This window comes from Cupressus sempervirens, chromosome 7 (assembly GCF_028749045.1).
Source record: "Cupressus sempervirens isolate cs-2001-9-10 chromosome 7, ASM2874904v1, whole genome shotgun sequence".
Taxonomy (NCBI): domain Eukaryota; kingdom Viridiplantae; phylum Streptophyta; class Pinopsida; order Cupressales; family Cupressaceae; genus Cupressus; species Cupressus sempervirens.
The window spans coordinates 275143395-275161006 of NC_143124.1; the positions used below are offsets into that span (position 1 = coordinate 275143395).

Genomic DNA, 17612 nt, shown 5'->3' on the forward strand with positions numbered 1-17612 from the left:
CACAAAATTTGAGAAAATGCTCTTGATTTCACAAAAATCTCATCATCAATGAATTTCTTAGATGTTTGTGCAACTACATGATATATTTCTTTACCTCTAAAATCTCTCATAGTGAGAGCTAATGTTGGCATAGGAGGTTCCTCAAACACTCATTCTTCTATATATGTTGTTGTAATTACAATGTCCTTCTCCCATCCCATTTGTCTCAGATGTTCTCTTAAAGAAATGTCATCATCTATTTGGAGTCGATTTTGGGTAGGGGAGTGTTCTTCAACCCTAGAAGAGGATCCTTGTTCCAATTTCTATTTCTTGGGAGCAGATGCAGGAGGAGGGCTTTAAAAAAGTTGGCTTTCGTAAAGAGGCACAGTCTGCACACTCTTTTCTACCACATACCCAACTTTTCTCTATAATGTATATTGGCCTGGGTTTATAATTAATCTATTAGCCAACTTATTTTCTACCTCAATGGCCTTTTCTTGATAGGTTTGGGTCAAGATTTCCTTCTTTTCATTCAAAGTTTGCATGAACCCAACACAATTATCCATAAGCATAGCTATCTTTGCACCCCAGTATTTTTTGTTAGCAAGGGGATCATATTCTAGCTCAAAACCATTTATTAAATCAAGAACCTTGCTATATACCTTCCACTTTTCTTTCCTAACTTCTTGTTCTTGTAATGAAAAATTATTTCGAACTATATCTTCAAGAAAATATACAAGCTGCTTTTCGAATTTTTCTTTTTTTCTTTCTCTAAATATTTCATAAAAACCCTCTAGGTCGATAAAGTGAGAATGGGATTGAGCCATCTAATATTTATCTAAAAACTTTCCTATATGTCTCCATCCCTTCTTGACAAAAACAAAATTATGCACCTTGGTAATTTGAGGAAAGAATGTACCTTTGGATTTGCCTAATAATTCTCTTTGTTCTAGTGATCTTATATGCTACAAGAGTTCTGCAATTCTCACCTTCAAAGGCACTTGATAAGGCAACACAAGTGGTTTTCCAAGGAAACCATATACCTTGAATACAATGGATACTTCATATGGGATGATATCTCCCCAATTGTGACTTACCTTCAATCCTTTTGCATGATCCTTTGGTCTAATCAGATCTAATAGTGATTGAGGTATTCTAGGACTATCTCCAACCAGTAACATTCTGAGTCTAGAGAAAATGTACTTATCAAATCTGACAAAACTAGCATTAGTCACCTCCCATGTCATGTCTGCACTCCACAATTGGACAGGAAGCTTTTCTCCATCTCTCTCCAATTCCAATTTTATTTCTTTAGAGAAAAAGGTAACTCCCTTATACAAACATATGTACATTAACATGGAGTACCAGTAGAATGGCTTATCAACTTCATCTTTAGCTATACCCATTAATCTAGTATGAATCTCTTTTGCCAAGAGAGTAGCAAAATAACTCATACCATATTGAAGTGTTGGGGCAATGATGAAAATAATAGAGCCTGGGATGTGATCTTGTTATTCCATTCCAAATGTTTTTCATGGAGAGAAATTGAGTGCTTGTGCTCTGAGATTGAAATATTTTCTCAATAAGTGCTCTAGAGTATTTGGTGTAACCAAGGGTAATTGTCCTATCTTGACAAAATGTTCTTGTAGTGGTCCTCCCCTCAAATATACCCTCTCTGTATCATACCTAGACTAAAGATCTTCCATATCTATTTTCTCATGCATTGCATTGTTAGGGTTTAATTTTAAGACCTCACTAATCAATTCTGGTGAAACCCTAAAAAGATTGTCACTAGCATGATTCTTCACTATCCTGGTTATTGGATCATACTTCTTCAACATTATTGCAAGTCATCATCAAAGAAAACCCCTAGGATAATTAACTTGCCTATCTCAAATTCCCATACATTATTCAAGGGAGTGTCCATTTTTCTTTCTACAAACCATTTACGAAACAACTCTAGACCCCCCAGAGATGTCTCAACATCTCTCAACTAGTTTTCTTTTTCATAGAAACCCTTGCTGATCAATAACCTAGGGTTATTTGGTAAGAATTATTTTCCCTTAGAAAGTTCATTTATGGATTGTGGCATTTGTTAGAGTAAATAATTAATTATTTATTCTTTTATTTAATCTTACTTAGGTTAATGCATGTAGTTAATAGTTGTAGTGATGAGTTGTTGACAACACGGGAGTTTGTTCCCTTCTAGCATGTTCCACCTTTTTGTGGAATAGTGCTTAGTTGTCAACCTTATCTTCTACCTCCTTCCAACTTGTTCTACAAGCTTCCTTAAGGCCTTGATATTTAGTCTCTCTCTTATTGTAAATTCATACATTCACATAGCAATTTCATTTTCCTATTGTGAAATATTCTATCTTGCATTGTTTGCTTCAAGCTCTTGCTCCTTTGGTTTCTCTTCAGCAAGCTATTTGCATGCAGGTGATCTTGGCTCACTGTGGAGTTGGATTTTATCACCTCCTACATGGTATCAAAGCCTCCCTCTGCTTCTTGGCTAAAAGATTTTTGAAGCTGCGATTTGAAGACACAAACCCTAGTTTGTTTGTAATTTTTTCTTCAATTGAGAGGAAGAGCATTTTTTTAGTATTTGGAGAAAAAGGAGAAAGAGGGTTTGACATAACAAATCTGACATTTTTTAGGCTTTTTTTAAATTTTTGGAGGTGCAATGGTGGCGATTCAGAAAAAAACAACTACAGAGATTATTTTCAAATAGTGATATCTTCCTCATATGAACTCATTTTTTGGAGCAATTTTTTTTTGTTTTGGGGTAGAATTTCATGATCTACACATTGGTGCAGGAAATTTGACATCTCTATTCCTTAATTTTTTTGCAATTCAAAAATCCCATTTTTTGCACCTTCAAAGGCTCCATTCGGGCTGATATGGACACATATTCCTATTTTTTTAATTTTTTTTAAAGTGCATGATTTATTGTCTACTTTCCAGATCTGGAATCAATTTGAAGTAATATTGAGCTCCTATTTTTGGTGTTGAAGTAGAGGCTTCAGTTTCCTCCCTCTCTACATCTGAAATCTAGGTTCTTTTTTTAGTTTTTTCTTGCTTTCCATAGTTTCTCTTTTGTGGTATTTGAGGGATATCATTATCTGTTGTGGGGGGTCATTTTATTTTCTGTAATTTAATTTAGAATAAGACCCTTCTACTTCCGTCTTCTTCTCTCAATGGCGGATCCATCTGTGACCTGTCTCATGCCACACAACTCTCACACCTAGAAGGCACAAATGACCAAGCTTCTAATGTCAAGGGGCTTATGGTCATGTCTTGATGATAATCAACCTATTCTTACATGCCCTTTTGAGGTTCTTCAGCATAGGAATAAAATAGATGAGGCCATGAGATTGATTGCACTGAATATTTTAGACAGTCTACTATTTCACTTGGATGGTTTGACTACTCCATGGGCTTATTGGCTCAAATTTCAAACTTTGTTTGGCATAGTGAATGAGTTTTAGGCACTTCAACTTGATGTAGAGTTGACTTCTTTAACACCTGACAGCTTTCCCACCATTGAGGACTTCTTGATGAAATTGAAATCTTTGCATACACTTTTGCAGGGATGTGGGGAAACCAAGATAGATGATGAGTATCTTTTTTTAACTCTCAAAGTTGAGGGGACAATATGAGATCTTCTCTTCTACTTTCTACTCCACTATGGATGCCTTGGGTGACAGACACAGGATGCCTTCATTTGAGATATTTTGTGATTAGTTAACTCGAGAACAATCCAAGATCAATCAGCTAGATTCAATTTCAAGCTCACAGTATCAGGCATTGCTTGTCAAGGATACACAGGAGTAAAAGTCGAAGTAGGTATCAGATCCCTCTTCTACTAGTTCATCATCTTCTAAGAAGAAGAAGAAAAAGAAGACTGAGACTCCTACCTATTCCTATTGTTGAAAAGGATCTCATGATGAGGCCCATTGTTTTCAGAAGAGATTTGATGGCTATGAGAAACAAATTGTAGATTTGCAAGCTCTTCTTCAGAAGAACATTATATTTTTTCCATCCTCTTCTACCTCATAGGGGTCTACCTTTCAATCTTCTTCCACATCTTTGCCATCTACATCAGATCTTGGAAAGAGTCATGCATTACAAGTTTCCATTGCATCTCCTTCACAGGTTCCGTGGATATTAGATTCAAGTGCTTCTCACCATATGATATCTTCTCAAGGTGTCTTCTCTACTCTTGAGGCTTCTCATATTCCTTGTATTCTCATGGGGAATAACACTGCCCTGCCAATCTGTGGGAAATGTTCAGTTCGCATCCAGGATGGTGTATTCAATAATGTATTGTATGTTCCATCTTTGTTTGCCAACCTTCTCTCGATTTCTCAGATTACACATAGTGGATCAGGGAAGACAGTTGAGTTCTCTACTGATTTAGTTTTCATTTGGGATTGTTCCACAGGAGGCCTTATTGCTGTAGGGACAATTGATTCTTCCACCTATCTCTATACCTTCTTACACTTTTACCCACCATCTCAATTTTTAAAGCACATCTCTTCTCTTTCATAGGAGCACCATGTGGTGCAGTCCAGATACTTGAACCTTTGTATTGTTTCTGAGATACCTATTTTGACTGCCACACCACATCCAATTGAGGTCTTTTCCCCTCGGCAGGATTCTTCTTCTACTCTACTTGATCCTCCATTTTCATTCATTGAGACTCTAGGTACACTTGTTGTAGTGGACATTCATGACAGTGTCATCACACCTACCTTGGGGATTCCATTTCTAGATCCTCATACTTTTTCCTTTGGGCATTAGCTAGACCTTCTAGTTTCCCCTATCATTCAGGGGTTCCCTTGTTATGTGCCCTTGTTCCTTCCACATTGGAGTTTCATTGGTTCGATCATTTCTACAAGAGCTCCATCATTCTGGGGGTCTTTGGTGTCTATTCTCATGGTGGGGCTGGTTGTACTTATGGTTTTGAGAGAGTCTCTTGAAACATTTTCGGTGGAAATTGTCCTTGGGGGTTCTTGTTGAGGCCTTCCTTCCTTCCTTCCTTCATTTTTTTAGCATGTTTTTAACCTCTTTTTGGGGAAGGGTTTTTCCCATTAAATTTTCCCTCTTTCTTCATTTTCAGAGGTTGCATTTCTTTGCATTGTACATGGGTACCTAACATGGCCTTGTTGCCAAGACCCATTCTACATTTTCTCTTAGTTTTGTGAGCTTAAGGCATTCCCCTAAGTTGCACTTTAGGGGGGGTGTTAGAGTAAATAATTAATTAATTATTAATTATTAATTCTTTTACTTAAGCTTACTTAGGTTAATGCATGTAGTTAATAGTTGTAGTGATGAATTGTTGACAACACGAGAGTTTGTTCCCTTATAGCATGTTCCACCTTTTTGTGGAAGAGTGTTTAGTTGTCAACCTTATCTTCTACCTCCTTCAAGCTTGTTCTACAAGCTTCCTTGAGGCCTTTATATTCAATCTCTCTCTCATTTTAAATTCATCCATTCACATAGCAATTTCATTTTCCTATTGTGAAATATTTTCTCTTGCATTATTTGCTTCAAGCTCTTGCTCATTTGGCTTTTCTTCAGCAAGCTATTTGCATGCAAGTGATCTTGGCGCACTGTGGAGTTGGATTTTATCAACTCCTATAGCATTATCTCTAAAAAATCATCATGCACAACCCTTTTTAGGTAATCTACTTTCTGTGAGAAATCCCTTTGTGGAGGCATATTGAACAATTATCTTACTATGAGTGTATTTTCTCAATTAACTAGAAATTTAGATACTTACCCAATTTTCCTATTTATTTCTCTTGAAAAAATGTTGGCAACAACTCGAAACCCTCAAAAAATGTACCTTTAGCTTTGGATATCTTCGTTGTATGAGAATTTTACAACCTTAGTGTTCAATAATAAAAATTTAGAAGCCTTATTACAAATTTAGTCTCACACGAAATAGCATTGATCAAAATTAATGTCTCAACAGTCAAATTTCATGTCGCACCGCATAATTTAAAATCCAATCATTGATCTTCATAAATCATATGACTTAGATTCAAAACCAAATGATTGTGTTACCCTTTCGTGAAACTAGCCATGCGTCATCAAGGCGCTTCCCCACATTTGCTAAAGTCCGAGTAGTTTCAGATTGTGGGAAAGTATCGATTACTAATCTCCAAATGATCAACAATTATAAAAATCCTTAGTTGTTATTACACTTGCCTTTAATATTTTGGGCCCATTGAATATTCAGCCTCCACCTCATTGTACACATAATACTTCTCAGTAAATGAGCATAAAACATTTGGCATACATTCGATCTCAGCATTACCTGGCAACCTTTGGAACAGTTGACCCCACATGGCCATGGGGCATAAAGTTGCTTCCTCACTTTCTTTAAAACTTGAGCATCTTCATAAAGCTGAAAAATGCCCATCGTCGATCTTCAAACAATCGATAGTTTTACAAGATTCACTTTATTTGAAACCAATCATCAACCTTATCCAATGAAATGAAGCTAAGCTACCAAGTTTTTTGACACTTTTCTAACTATTCTGACACCTTTCCAACTTGGTAGCCCACAAGATAAGTGACCTTAGAAATTACACATGTCATCAAGGTGCTTCCCTACATTTTTTAAAGTTTTCTCATCTTCATATTGGGAGAAAGCACTACCATTGATCTTTAGATGATTGACGGAGCAACAAATCCTTTTTACTTTAATTCTAGTTACCAAATACATCCAATGAAGTAGCTCCAAATTTCCAACGTGTTCTGACAACCCTAAGTTGTTTTGACAATTCTATCCTTTTGTGGCCCATAACGTAGATGACTTCAGCAAATCCACATGTCGAGTAGTTGCTTCCCTACATTCTTTAAAGTTTGAGCAATTTCAAATTGTGGGAAAGTGACGTTTGTTGATCTTCTTATGATCAATGGTTAAGACTTAAAGCACATAGGGTTAAAGACTTTCAAAGGAATACTACACAGGTTGACCCATGATTAAAACCATGGCTAAATCAAACGTTAAGGTAAAAAGATTTGTGGGAAAATATTTTAAAATAAACATGGAAAATTTGGAATAAAGATTTTCTAAGGCAAAAAAACTTCCTGCATATTTTTAAAAAGAACCAAAGCAACCCTATTTTTGGAAACCTAGGGCATAAATAATACTAAGGTAAACATGAAATTTGAGGTTTTTGTCTAGGGAAAACAAGTTTTAACACACACGACCTCTAATTTCAATGAGTCAACTAAGCTTTCACTGTGAAATACAACAAACTTTTGATGTGAAAAACTATGCCAATAGTAACCATAATTTTTTTTTAAAAATAAGAAATTATTTAAGTTAAAAAATTCTTCTCCCCTGAAAAGTGGTACATATGAAAAATCAATATTTTTAAAGAATGACAGTTATTTTGAAAAGAATAATTTTATTTTCTACAAATGATAGTGAGGTAATTTTTTTTGATGCTGGATTTGTAACATCAATAGCCAAAGGATACATTTGGTTTGATTCAATTTGGTTGCATATTGTATAGTTCATGAAGTTTAAAGTGATGTCAATTGTAAATTAGACATACATTCATTCTGACAAGCTTTACTTGAACTCAATATATCATAAATCAAATCTTCCTTTTTCAATAGAAAGCTAACTTAGTAACCTATTTCCTAGAGATTTTTCAAAAAATCTTGAAGTGTTGAACTTAGTCAGTGTTCAATCGTTAATCAACCTATAATGAGTTAAACTCATATTTGAAAGTCTTAATGAATCTAATACCTATTAAAATCATAGTCATTAGAAAGGTTGCTCTAAGAAACAAAATTTAAATTTTTTAGATTCATAGTATAAGGTCATTTGATCCCAGTATCGATGGTCAAAAGGTCATTTTTTGAAAAAGAACAAAGTTTTTATTTTTAAAACATGTTTGTGTGAACACTCTATTTGTGTGAACATATAGTATATGTTCATGTGAACAAATGTTCTCGCAAACATGTCTATCATAAACATATCAATTTGAAGGCAAAAAAAATGATTTTAGATGTTTGTGTGAACCCTGGGGTTCGTGCGAACCATTCAAATATGTTCACATGAACATATAATGAAGTAGGGTTCATGCGAAAATAATTTATGTGTTCGCATGAACCCTAGGGTTTGCACAAACCCCCAAAATTTGATTTTGTTTTAGTGTTGCAAAGTTTCTTCATACCAAAAAGTGGCACCCACTATTGTGGGTTCACCTAGTATTTAGCTTATACCAAATAGAACAAATTGTCTAGGAGGTGATAGCTAAAAAGTGCGTCAAAATTTCAAAGTGGAACTATTCAAAATATTCTTAGTGAGGCTAATCTATGGACATAACCATATCCATATATTCATCGAAAGAAAAATGGAGTACTCTTGCTAAGATAGGTGTATGAAGTTAAAGTAAAAATGATATAAAAAATTGCAAACCAAGTTTCAATAGAAGATTCCACAGGGTCATTTCAATGAGAAGTTGTGAAGATCATACCTCACGCAGTGATAATGGCCACTTAATCAATTTAAATAATTGTAACCAAAAGAAAGGGATATGAGAAGGGATTAAATTTCCCAACAAAGAGGGTTAGGAAGCTTATACAACACTTTAGGAATACATAACACAAGAGTTCTCAAATGAATCAAAACATGTCAGCAAAAAGGCCATAGACTCACAAGAGAAAGATGATATTCATAAAACAAGATTGTGTGATATTCTAAAGATAATCAAGGACAAAAGGGTTGGAAGGAAGCTTATGAGAGGCAATGGTAGAAAAAAACTCACTCTAACTCTCGCACAAAAATATTGGGGGGACCTCTACAAAGTATGGAGGGGTTAATTAACACCCACAACATTCACAGTAGGCAAGTAGTGGATGTAGGAAACTTGTTAAAGTTTTGGAGAGAAAAAAATGATAGTTCCTACTTTATAAGGCCATGAATGGGTGTAATTCCTCTAAAATATCATTTGAGAAACAAGATTTCCAAAGGCAGAGAAAATGTGACTTTTAAACTAATATATTTAGGAATGAATGGATAAATTCAGCCCATTCCTTTTCTAATTCAAGAAGTCTATGACCTATTTGGTTTACCCCAACATCCTAATCTACTTCAAGATGATTCAATTAGGGACCCAATGATTGAGACAAATGTGGTAAGATCCAAGAATACTCCAAATTGGAGATTGTATTCTCTTTTGGAAGTGGTATTATCTTTGACTAACAAATATGAGCAAGATAAAATTAATCACATCAACAACTCAAAGGGAATAGTTTAGTGGGTGGTTCAACCACGACTGGTGTGAAGTAAACAATCTCAAAAAAAATGAATGAAGGTTAGAAGTTTGAATATCTCAACAAGACCTTCTGGACCCTACTCAGAGTTTCAATTAGCATCCTATAAAAGAATCGCTACGGCTTAACCTATAGTTAACATATATCTTTGTCCCCCATCCACAGATTTCTAGCAATGGAACATGTCTAGAAAGATAAAGACATTAATTTTTTTAAAATTTAAATGGTGTTTTCTTTAACATTTAAATTGATAAGACTTGACCTACAGTTAACATATATCATTTTTCACTACCCACAAATATCTAGGAATACAACATTTCTAAAAAATCAAAGACATTAAAACTTATTATTTAACAGTGTCTTCTTTAACAATTAAATTGATAACATTACACTAAAACACAAATATTTCCATTTACATGTTCCTTCAAGCACACATTTTTTATATTAAGCCTAAAATATTAATAGAACAAAGATCAACCCACAATTCCAAATATACTTGAATATCTCTCTACAACCCACAATTTTCTAAATACGAAAAATTGCAATATCTTCACAAACCCAAAACTATCTTAAGAAATTATTCCCACCCAAACCCACACACAAACTATATCAAAACTACAAAAGAAGCATCACTAAAAGTCAACCTACATTTTATGTATCTTCAAATCAAAATTGCTAGCCACACAGAAATCCACCTTGTAATTAAACAAGAACCAAAACCTCATTTCATTCCTAACTTCCTCTAAAATTTGACTTGACTTTCATTAACCCAACAAAACAACCATTTCTATAATTCCAAGTATAATAATGCGTATACAACTACAAATCATTATTTTCCAAGGCTAGTATACTACGAAAGTAAGTAGATTTAAAACTTTTATTTAACCTATATTTCAATACAAAACTAATAGATGTTAAGAAACTTAAAATTTAAACCCTAATTAAGATCAATATTTTCAAAAACACGTTCACCTTCTCTAACATGCTCTTCTATGTAAACTCAAGTAGAATAGATGGGTCACTGAACTACTTATTGCACAAAACAAAATACCCAATTCATTTCCATTAACACAACCAAGAAAAGTCCAAATGAAGTGCATTCATTGATTGCATTGCAAAAAGTGAAACATCCAATTCATTATCATCATATTATGAAACAAAAATAGTTATCATATCTCAAAACATTCTCCTAACTTGTGCTTGGCCCTTCCCTTCCTTGGCTCCTACTTAGCTCTTCCTCAAACACCATTACAAATAATGTCACATAAGTGCCAAAATTAATTATACGTACTACAATACTACTTACAATAATATTGCATCAACATTGATTTGCATTTTTTGGGAGGTCACGCATCCCAATACTACTTCGGCTAAGCTCACTTAATCTGTAGAGTTTGTGCCTCTCTAGTCTGAACCCTCCATAATAAAAAAAATTACCATATAGAGTTCAAGCTATAGAAAAGCCAAAAAAAAAAAAATGTGTACCTTGAAAATCACAAATCAATTGAGAAAACTTAATCGAAAATATTAATTCCATAGAAGCATGGACTAACAACAATATAAGGAGTGGTTTGGAATAGTCCTTCCCCGTTGGCCCTCTTATTTGTAATAAACAAATTTTCTTAACTAAAAAGATAGAGCCATAGTATGAAATAAGAACATATATGAAAACAATACTTCAACCAATTTGCCAATGTGATCATCTTTAATTCCATTTCATGTGAAATTAACTGAATTAACTTTCAACTGAAACAACCAATTGAAATAACTGATTTCTATCATATTTATAGAAAGAACTTAATCATTAACATTAATTCTATGATATTCAATTTTTACAAGAGAAAGTAAATGCATAGTAAAGAATTGTAGGAGAACATACAAAATCTAATTGGAGAGTTTTGCAAAGGTTGTGCAAGCCTCGACTTTTGGATAAGAGGAGAAGCATTAGCTATGGCTTAACCTCCTAACTACATATCATATCAATCCCCACACAATATTTTGATAAGAAAGACTCTACTTACACTGGGGCTAGGCTTGGGGCACCGTTAGTCCAGTCATCTAAGCAATATCAATGTTTGGAATGTCCGCTCAATTATAGACAAACATGTTTGATTAATTGGAGCCACTGACATCATGTGATATATAGAAGGCAAACATGCCTTTAACAACCTTGGCCAAAGTTTTTGGATGGGTTTCTAATATCCGATCATCACCACTTGACTTGACAATAGGGTAATTGGATGGACATGCATGAGCTACTGAATAGTTCTTTAAAAGTGATAAAATTATCATATAAAATTTAATTCCATTTTCTTGTTCTTGCAGAATTTCCTTTCCACCTCTCCACCCTCTTTCTTGGCTAACTAGCTAGGTGAGTCCTGGGTGTCTAATCATAGAGGATATCAATTCATTTGTTGAAACTCAAATGATAGAAATAATATTTCAGTAATGGCATAATCCAATCGTTAAGACTCAAGAACTTCACTTATGAAAACTTCAGATGATTATAATTCGAAATTGAAAGACCAGCTGAAACAAAGAGGAAACCATAGCATGACATGTGTATTTGGTTCAAACATAACATGGTGTGCTTTATCAAATGTGCTATTCAATAGACTTAAACTAGATCAAAGCCAAGCATCATTATTTGAAAATCCTTGAAACTATTCTTGCATTTATACTTTTGAATGCAATAGATATACCAAAATAAGATTAGGAAAACTGATCACATAACCTGATCAATGAAAGAAATGGATCTTTGCTTAACTCCGAATGGCCAACTCTCGAAGTCTGATTTTCAAATGCGGATTTCAGATTTGAAGACCATTCAAATGATAGGAACAAAAGCTTAGATTTTCTTCAATATCAGTTGCACGAAATAAGAAAAGAAAAAGGAAAGAGAGAATGAAAGTAGAACTACAAAATCAGGTGCTTGCTCTCCAACTTATGTTCGAGCATAAAATTGTATGGAAATAATATAAAGGCTTAAAAGAAGCTGCAGTTCTTGGTAGCAGTTATAAAAAGATAATCGGCTTCTTGGTTCACTGATTTTAAAAGAAGATGCCAAGTGTACTCGCCGTCTCTTATAGAGACTTATTAGGAAAGAATTTGAAGGCCTCCTAATCAAAAGAATTATATATATATATATATATATATATATATTTCAAATAGTGACATCATATTATTATTTTGTCCAAGGCTATAGCTATTATGATACACATATCTAAATACATGTATACTTGGGAGATTATTTTATCTTCGTATCCTCCCAAGGTATACGCATATTTATATATGTATGTTAATAGAGATGAGCTTGAATAATTTAATACTACGGTGGCACCATACTTTTTATACTTATGTGCACATACATATATATACACAATAAAATGATGAGAATGTCAACATAAACCATTAAAGGTACGTATTTTGATTATGTTAAAATGTTTTATGTTTTATGGATTGTCTAATAGCTCATGTGTCCAATATATGTACCTTGTTATGCAGTTGCTAGGTTTTTACCAAAGTAGTTAGAGGTCATATATATCGATTGGATAAATGGACTAAGGTAGTACTCCATTCCATAGATCTCTTTAAACAATGCTTCCTCCCTGCTCTGCAACCACCCGTGCAATATTTTCTACAATAATAACAAGTTCTCATGATAAATCTATATCAACATATAATATAAACAGTGGTAAAGAAATTAGTTAATTACCATCATTCGAAAATAAGCAAGTGCTAATTACCATCATCAACGAATGACAAGTAACATTTAACTACCTTCATCAACATATGACAAATAAATGATTGTACATTGTACATAGTAATTGATATCAACCAATTTCATATTTAATTAGTATGATCACTAAATGATTGTACATTGTACATAATAATTGATATCAACCAATTTCATATGAAACAACTGTCACATATACTCTTTTCACATATAGAGAAAATAAAAACATAGCTTTAAAGTCAAAATTTTTGGAATATAACATTATTAGTCAGGATTCGGAATCCGTCCTTTTATATGACAGGTGAAATAAAATGTTACAGGGTGGCTCCTCTAAATTGCCCCCGCAATTACACTTCATAAAACAGGTATAAGTTCATCGCTCGAAGTACTGGCTACGAATACGCGTGTAACCTTTCCTTTAAAAGAAACAGGTCCAGCTCTTAAATAAATGTACAGACATTAAACGCTGAGACTCTCCTGTGAAATCGCGGTTGTAGCCATAAATTTTTACACTAAATTTGATAGCTTTTAATTTCTTCATTGCCGACCATCTAGAATTTCCGCCCACTGCTGACCATAGGCATTTTCTGTTCATGACTTTTGACTGATGCCTAGTTTGATAAATCTTTATATCTTGCATGTTATATTTGCATACTTATTTCTAAATTTGTTCCGTCCACTTTTACAAATATATTCCTAAATAAAAAATTGTTGACAATTGTTCTACACGGACAAGGAAAGTTTTTCCCTGGATAGTCACAATTTGTGCTGTTATCGTTGAGGAAGGATCAGTGTTTTAGAGATGCCTAAAGTTTCCCTATTATAAGTGAAGCATTTCTTGAATTTCAGAATGCATCTTTGATCTTATTCAAGAAAATTCTGAAATTCTACCCACTGTACCTTAATCCACCCTATATCTATTAGTTGCTGCATTTTTTTTTCAAGACCGGTCAATCTTCGAATGCACCTTTGGCTGTATCTTTGGAGTGTCTTTCTTAACAGTTTAAATCCTCTCCATTTGATAATAGTGGTAGTGTCCTAGGCAATCGTAAGGAAATACAGTTTCATCTTCTTGTAGAAGCACAATCCATTTCTAACAAAATTTCTAGATCGAAACTGTATCTTAATGGTTCTCGGTATGTCAAAAATACTAGTTGCTATATGTATAGCATCGCAGTGTCTTATATTACAGATCTCAATTGCAGATGCACAGAATGTGTCGTCCATAAGCTTCGAGCTAAATGGCACAAACCATGTTCAGCTGGATGGCGATGCCGTCTTTGTGGGTGGAAATGTGTTCCAACTTACAGACAGCAAAAAGGGTCTAAACGGCGGAAGTGCAGGCAGAGTAGTCTGCAATACCCCTATTCCGCTTGGTACTAATTCCAGCTTCACTACGCATTTTCAATTCAAAATCAACTGGACCCATGACAACGAAAAGAACCGATCTGATATCGGTGGCGATGGATTTGCTTTCTTCATGGCGTCTCTGACATCTGGTTTTCACGTCGCGTACAGAGCAGATGCCGGATACCTCGGTCTCTTTAGTCCCGGGCAAAATGGTCATCTTTCCAACCAACTTGTGGCTGTTGAATTCGACACATATAAAACTGACTGGGATTCAGATGACAATCACATTGGAATTGATGTGAATAACATTGCGTCTGAAGCCTCTGTTCATCTGGATCAGAGATTGACTAATGCAAAGATATGGGACGCTAGGATAGATTACCGCGGCCAAGAAAATATGCTGAGTGTGTCTGCTGGATCAGAGGGCAAAATAGCAGGGCAATTGCCATATAACATAAATTTGACAAGATATCTTCCTTCAGATGTTGTGGTGGGGTTTTCTGCTGCGGCCCGTACATCAAGCGAGATTCATCAACTACTTTCTTGGAACTTCACGGCTAACTTTACTAGTGTTATCTCTGGTTCAACTGAGATAAAACAATCCAAGAAGAGTAAAGGTTTGTGGAAAGTAGGTATAGCAGTGGGCTCTGCCGTTTTGGCTGTGCCGATTTTGATATTCCTCGTCATTTGGCGGATGAGGGGGAAAAAGCAGGGCATCGGAGAGGAAGAGCAGCTGGATATGGATATAGCACTAGAATATGTACCGCGGAAATTTACATACTCTGAGCTCAGTGCGGGCACCAGTGATTTCAGCGAAGAAAAGAGGCTTGGGCGAGGAGGATTCGGGGATGTGTACAAGGCCACTTTACTACAATCGGATGAAATAGTTGCAGTGAAGCGCATATCTGCAGGATCAAAACAGGGGAAAAAGGAGTACCTTGCCGAAATAAGCACAATCACCCGTCTGAGACATAGAAATTTGGTACAGCTGTTGGGTTGGTGCCATGAGAAGGGCCAGCTGCTGCTGGTGTATGAGTACATGCCTAATGGGAGTCTTGACAATTTCCTCTTTGGCGAAAGGAGCGTGGAACTAGAGTGGAGCCGCAGATATAGAATCGCCATTGACATAGCCAGTGCACTTCTTTATCTGCACGAGTCATGGGATGAATGTGTAGTGCACAGAGACATCAAATCCAGCAATGTCCTGCTTGATTCTGAATTCAATGCGAAGTTGGGTGATTTTGGATTGGCTCGCCTTGGGAAGCATGATCATAGGTTTCAGACCAGCAAGCTAGCGGGGACATTGGGGTACCTCGCACCCGAATGTGCAGTCAGGGGTATATTTAGTACAGAGTCGGATGTGTTCAGCTTTGGCGCAGTTGCTTTGGAAATAGCTTGCGGAAGAGCGGCACTAGATCAAACCCTGGAAGGCCCAGAAACACGGCTTGTGGAATGGGTTTGGGAGTTGTATGGTGAAGACAAGTTGCTCGATGCGGCGGACAGCAATTTAGTGGGAGTGTTTGAGAGGGCAGAGATGGAACAGCTTATGATGATAGGACTATGGTGCTCTCATCCGGACCCTTTTACAAGACCCAAAATAAGGCAAGTTCTGCAGCTCCTCAACTTTGAAGTGCCTATGCCTCGTCTATCAAGCACACTGCCTAAAGCCACACATTCTCCTCTGCATCGAGGTTTCTTCTCTCAGTCCTCAAATTTTGTGCCTCCTCCAGATTCGGGTTCTACCGATATACCAAGGTAAGGCAATTGCTTCAGCTCTTCCACACATGGACTGCCTTAGGCCTACACCTCCTCTACTCAGGACTTAGAAGTGGTAGTGTTTCTATTCAATTTATCAGAATTCCACAAAATTTATATATGTATTTATTTCGTGTTTGGGATCATATTACATAATCTAGCATCAAAATGTTTCCTTAATGTTCAGAAATTGTGTGCCATGCCTTATAAGTTTCAAGGCATGTTTCCTGTTTCGTGTTCTATGTTTTGGGTGTTTTCCTTTTCTTTCTTTTAACTCAGGGGTGTCTCTGTGATCTAGCCAAGTGCCTAGAAGGCTGAGGTGAGTTGGGGAAGACTAATCTTCCGGGATGCTCATACTCACCCGTCAAACTAGGCCCTCAGATTCGAATCCAAAAGGATAGAGAAATAACCCACAATCTTAATTAAGCCTCCTCTGCTGATCAAACGGGCTTTGGGGTGACCCCATGCTTTTGGGTGTTAATCTTCCAATCTGGTGCTTTGGGCTATTAGCGCAAATATATTGTATCCATGAGATGGAGAGATAGAAGCAGACGATTATCGACAATGGCATAGACCTGGGATATTCTCCGTTAGGATTTCACATTTCAGGCTTCTCTCTCCAATGTGAGGGATAATATGATGTAATTTGACCATTTACATTTGTAAAATATTATATCATATGAAGCTTTGAAAACAGGGGAAAAATAGAGCATGCAAAAAACTGAGAAGCACAGATCTAACACAAACACAAATAAAATCTTATTTATTGAACAGATTCATTGCATCTTTCTTCAGAGAGGGCTTTTCCTGACTTACAAACTTTTTGTTCTGGTTTAATTACTTAACAGCTAGTGATAGTTATAGAGAGTTTCACACTAAAACTGGTTCGCATGCAAATCCCACAACCAGCCCTTTACTGGGGGTTTGGGTATTGTACGATGACAAGTTCGAAACAGCAGATAACATTTTACTGGGGGTGTTTGACAGGGCAGAATTAGAACAGCAGATAACATTTTACTGGGGGTGTTTGACAGGGCAGAATTAGAACAACCAGTGATGATAGGATTATGGTTCTCTCATCCATATTCTTCTACAAAACCCAAAATAAGGCATGTTCTCCAGCTTCTGAACTTTGAAGTGCCTATGCCTCGTCTACTCAGCACAATGCCCACATATTCTCTTCTAAAACAAGCTCTCTCTTCTCAGTCGTCAGATTTTGTTGCTCATTCAGACTCCGGGTCTAACAATGTAACAAGCAGTCTTAGTTGGGACAATATCAACAGGTTTAAGCACTGATAATATTGAATTAGTTGTTAATGTTTCCTTTTTGATTCCTGATATGGTGTAATTATCTCTTTTGTTTTATAAATCTAATTGTTGTATTGGACATTGACAAGTCAAAAGTTTGGTGCAATTGCAACCCTGGCTTGTAATAAATGATATTAGAGCTTGGTCAATATAAGAGAACTAATCCTGTATTTTATAA

The 17612-nt window shown here is 35.7% G+C and overlaps 1 pseudogene across 1 annotated transcript; it reads left to right on the top strand.

Moving 5' to 3' along the window:
* The first annotated feature begins 13404 nt into the window (after positions 1-13404).
* On the top strand, positions 13405-16306 carry LOC149546480 (L-type lectin-domain containing receptor kinase IX.1 pseudogene; annotated as a pseudogene). Its single transcript, XR_016353737.1, has one exon. The product of XR_016353737.1 is annotated as an L-type lectin-domain containing receptor kinase IX.1 pseudogene (transcript).
* The last annotated feature ends 1306 nt before the right edge of the window (positions 16307-17612 follow it).